This window comes from Eschscholzia californica, unplaced genomic scaffold (assembly GCF_041429995.1).
Source record: "Eschscholzia californica isolate CP2 unplaced genomic scaffold, dmEscCali1.0.p SCAF_6, whole genome shotgun sequence".
Lineage (NCBI taxonomy): Eukaryota > Viridiplantae > Streptophyta > Magnoliopsida > Ranunculales > Papaveraceae > Eschscholzia > Eschscholzia californica.
The window spans coordinates 10,740,738-10,746,263 of NW_028238483.1; positions in this window are offsets into that span (position 1 = coordinate 10,740,738).

Sequence of the window (5,526 nt, forward strand, 5' to 3'; positions counted from 1 at the left end):
TCTCACTTGCTCTCACTCTATGTTGAATAGTTGTTGTGTTTGTGTCGACGTTAATGATTGCTCAAACCTCCTATATATATATATATACATCCACCGACTAAGAATAGGAAGTTAACCGACTCCAATCTTTGAGTCCAACTAGTAAAAGGACTTTCACCCAACCGACTCTCACAATAAGGAATCTCACCCAACCGACTCTCACAATTCTCCACCTCGTACGCAATTTGATATACTTCAAATTTTGGACGAACACCTGCTTCTTGTAACTTCATCCGACTGCACCATATGACCATGGCTGCCTACGTACCCTTTTACAGGATCAAGCCTATCGTAGTTCTACCAACCCTTCACATAAAATTTACCTTGTCGTCATTACGCCCTTTCGAGCAACTTAACACGAGCCGATTTGTAGAAATTCCAAGCAATGGATTCAGAATTCATTGCTCTGGATAAAGCAGGAGAAGAGGCAGAGTGGCTGCGACACTTCCTGGAGGATATTCCTATATGGACTAAGCCGGTGCCTCCGATAAATATACACTGCGATAATAAGGCAACTATTGCAAGAGCACATAGTAAAATGTGTAACGGTAAGTCACGACACATCAATCGTCGACATAACACCGTAAAGCAATTACTCTCAGAAGGAGTCATAACAGTAGATTGTGTCAAATCTAAGGATAACCTAGCGGATCCATTTACAAAAGGGTTACCTAGGGAGTTAGTAATTGCTTCATCAAGGGGAATGAGACTTTTGCCTAAAGTAAATGAGTAAAGTCATAACGGAAACCCAACCTATGTGACTGGAGATCCACAGATGTAGGTTCAACGGGAAAACTAAAGTTATATACTAACTCGAACAGAACACTGAAACAGATTTATCTCTTACCCATTCCTAGGATGAAATCAGTGTTGTCTGCAATGAGAGGTTAAGCGTTAAGCTTTTAATGAATCTGAAAACTTAGAACTTGATTCTAACGTGAGGTACAGCAGGATACCTTATTACGGATAACCTATGTGTGTGCGAACTGATGCCGGTTTTATGAGAAGGTCTTAATGGCCGACTTCTCTAGAGCATACATGAAAACCAGGTTGTTCAGGGCCGAAATGAACACAACCGAGAACTTTTGAAAGTAAGGAACTAGTTGTGTGATAGTTACTTGTTGGTTTACAACTCATTGGACCCAGTTCAAGACATAGTTCACTAAGGTCTTTGTAAACCCGATGGCTACTCACGACGGAAGATTCAAAGCTGCAAGCTATCTATCCCGATGCAGTGAAATTCTGCCTCTAAGCTCTGTCAGTGTCGGTGTATCAGTCTAGTAAGTCTACATGATAGAAATCTCGAATATTCATTCATGTGGGAGATTGTTGGAATCGGAGCCGATTTCAGATCGGTTCAAGTCGTTAAACTCAGAAAAGAAACACGTCATTGCGTTCATCTCGTCGAATTCTTAAGTTTAGAACCAAGAATCACTCAAATCCGATTCTGGATGAATGAGATATTCAAGTCTGAAGTTTGATCGATGTTTGGTTAATTTAGGGACTAAGTCGCAATAAGGAAAAGTTGGTTTGGGGACCATTTACGCAAAGTGAATAAGCCCAGATCAAACGGCTGGCGTTCGCTTCCCCCAAATGCGCAAGATCCAACGGATCTAGTTAAGCTCGTGTCGGGCACCGAGTGGGACATCTCCCAAACCTTAATCTAACAGTTGATTTCCTTGAGTTGTCGGGCTAAGTTTCGGGATTCATCTCATGATCCAGTGGAGGGCATTTCTTCCGAGATTTTGAGAGCGATCTGATGGTCCTAATTGCAGCCGACAAGTAACTGTTGGAACTAAGTGATCCGTCACTTCTTTCTCCCAACAGATGCGTCCCTAAAACCCAACAGAAGTGTCCCTTATGAATATGTCTCTTCGAAACCTATTTATAGGACCCAAATGAACTCTAAATCTCATTCCGTTTCCAGAGTATCCAGTATTGTTAGAAGATCATATTTGAGTGTCTAACAGAAAGATTTTGCAGAGTTGTCAAGGAGTTTCATAAGCAAGAAGTTTGGTCCATTTGCAATAAGTCAGAGGTAATTATACTTTCAAGTTCGACTGCTTTCTGATTCGACGTACCATTGAATCGAAAGGTTAATCGTTATACCCTGGGAGACAAACGTCGATAACTATTCGGTACTATATAGGGCGTCAATTGTCTTATGGAAAGAGGAATACCTCGCCTCGATTAAAAATCTTCTTCTTCTTATCCTCCGATTTTTCTTTTTAGTCTATCTGATTTCTTAATCAAAGACATTATGATTTTTTAAAATCAGAAGTGTGTTGATTTTTAATTAATGAATCAGTAAACACAGAAGGAATACAATTTTTCTTTCCGATCTTAAATCGATAGTGAGATTCGACAACGAATCATCTGTTCTGGATAGCAGACCTTATCGGTTAGAAATACGAAAGATATTGAGTTGTTCTATTCCTTAGTTTTTCTCCATTAATTTGGAAAGAAAGTGTTTTTTGATTGATTTACAAATAAAATCAAAGTAGTAACCAGTTTCGGTTATAGACTCGCTGAGCCAGCTCGTTAAATCGGTAGACCGAAACCAACTAAAACAAGATCTTGGAAATAGTTCTAGATCGTTTATCCAGATATGAGAAATGCTACTAAAATTTAGATTTGACATGAAGAGGTGAAGGTTTTGGGACTTGCAGAGGAAGAAAGAAGATGAGAAAATCGCCCTTGGCTCGGGTGTTTTTGTCTCCTAAAAAATCCAAACCTCAATGACTCATCGTTAAGACTCTTTGTTTGTAGCATATAAATCTAGCATACCCTCTAATTTGATTTGAAAACTGTATGCTATTTTCAAGTCCTAAATTCAAAAATCACAGAGATATACATTGATATTTATAGATCATAAAGGCAAGCAACCACCATAAGTACACGAGATTAAGATAAGCAAACAAATGAAAAGTTGTGTCTTCTCTTATTTATTTGTAGTAGTTCATCGAGTTTCTCTTTATTGAACTATGATGTTTTGTTACTTGCTTTAAATTTCAAACACAAAGCAGGCTTCGATATTAGTTATTGTAGGACCTGCAAAAAATAATACTAATTAGGACAATGAACAAATTGAAGCTAATAATAAACAAATGTACAAAAAGAAATGGACTTGAAGTTTTACCTGTGAGTTACAAATGACTGGGATAAGCTCCCAATGTTTCATTCAATTTTCTTACAAACTGCAGAAAAACAATTATGTAACGATATAAATGTTGACTAACAAAATGTTTGTCATATACAAGAGTCCCCCAAATTTAGTACAGTTTGAATTGATTAAAGAAGAATTTAAATCCTCGATAAACTTCAAAGAGACAAAGCAGATTATTAGAATTTGAAATGAACTAAAGAGAGATTCCTTCCGCAACTCTGCTCGTCCCTTGAATAGATGTTACTATTCCAGTATCACTACTTCGAAGATATCTTCTTAATAGTTAGATACAATTATTTCTTAACTCAGAATAGAAAATATATGATGTAAAACATTTTCCGAAAAATTTGAAAGAAAATAACAATGAGACACTTAATTTAGTAAACATCTGAATGATGAAACTCCTTCCATTAGCAAGCATAGCAATCAACAAAAACCAAAGAAGTCGAAGGCCTAAATCGTACCAACTTCATATAACTTTTTTTTAATTAATTTAAACTATTGAATGCCCTAAGTTGAACAAAGCCGTCAATCTAATATATACAACACAATGTTTTGTGCTGACTGGGACAAATTGAAAGATAAATCCAGCCGTTCGTTGCGTTTTCAATAGCATCTTCACCCTTTGATTTATAACCTACCCTAAAAATAACAAATTTATTCACACACAGATTAAATTTATACATTACCCTCTTATTAAATCAATGGCCAAAAGTTATTGCAAACAATTGTAACGCCACCATTCATTAAATTTTTACATAACCCTCTAATTAAATCAATGGCCAACAGTTATTGAAAACAATTGTAACGTGTATCTCTTTACAATTCATCCCTCTCTCATTCTTCTCTAGCAAAATTACCAGTTAAGTGCAGATAATTATAACGTCCCTCTCTCTTCGTCTTCTGCCCCGCTCTATCCTTATTCTCTAACAAAAATCTTCCAATTTTCCCGAAATTTATTCATTAATCTTCAACTCACTGTATGATTTTATTTTTTTAAGAATGTATATTGTATTGACCAAAAACTACACCTGGGCCCTCGACGGTCAAATTGAGACGTCAAGCCCAACTCGGCTTGCTTGTCCTTGTTTGGGCTCAGCCCAGAAGTCTCTTAATGGGCCCTCGTTAACTAGATCCTAAAACTCGTGTCAAGGCCCAATCACGTGTAAAGAGACTCCACACGCCCGAATCTCCACACTTCTGGCGCTCGGCACGTCTATATCTCCACGCACCACGTGTAAGAGATTATTTAATGAAGAGATCCTCTACATGTCAAATATATCCATAATGACAAAGATCTCAGACTTGGTCAACGTAACTCCAGCAACGAATATTCCCCCATTGATGAAAGGCATAACATGGTAACGTCTCACATAAATAATGAGACCATGTACATGCACACTGAGAGTCATTACCAGAGAACATGCACAACCGTTGTGCATGTACAACTCGTGCACACGTCACCACATCCCAGGTATCTTGCCATGCATTTACTCTGTAACGGTCAAGCCTTTACTCCCCCCAACGGATCACTCCTCAAGCCTACATAAAGAGGAGCACTTTCATTTCTCAAATCATCGAATGCAGAGCAAAGCAACCCATACTACTTCTTCTTTCTCCTCTCGCTCTCTGTTCTTCGACTATCCTTGAGACATTTTGCATACAAGTTCACCTGGTTCTTGTCGTGGACACTACTAGACGCCTCAAGGGTGTTAAAGCTTATCCTTGCTCGACGCTTCCTGTTCGACGCTTCCTGCTCGACGCTTCTTGCTCGACGCTTCCTGTTCGACGCTTCCGGCTCGACGTTTCCTGTTCGACGCTTCCGGCTCGACGCTTCCTGCTCAACGCTTCTAGACGTCTTCGAGGAGATCACAACCTTCTTCTTGCTCGACGCTACTGGTAACATCTACTCTCATACTTCTGATCATTTCACTCCCGTAGATTCGAACTCCGGTCATTCTACGAGCCTAGCCACTCTCCGATTATACATCAACGGTTATACCCTCGGCTTTTCATTTATTATTCATTGTAATACTTTGCTGACTTGACCGTCGGAGGGCCCTTGGCAGGCACCATCCCGGTGTCCCCCCAAGCCTTCACGGGTTTGTTTGTGTCTGTTCACCTTCTTTTGCAGGTTTCTTTCACAAGTTGCTGGTGCCCATCAATCAAGAACTCGACGTTTGGAATTCCTGAAGACGTTTCCGCTACCGACCTTCTGACTTCCGACCCGTAGACTTCTCACCGTCTACAGTTTGGCACCCACCGTGGGGCCTCAACAACTAACAACGAAGACAATCAGCCAAATGGAAGAGAACATGACA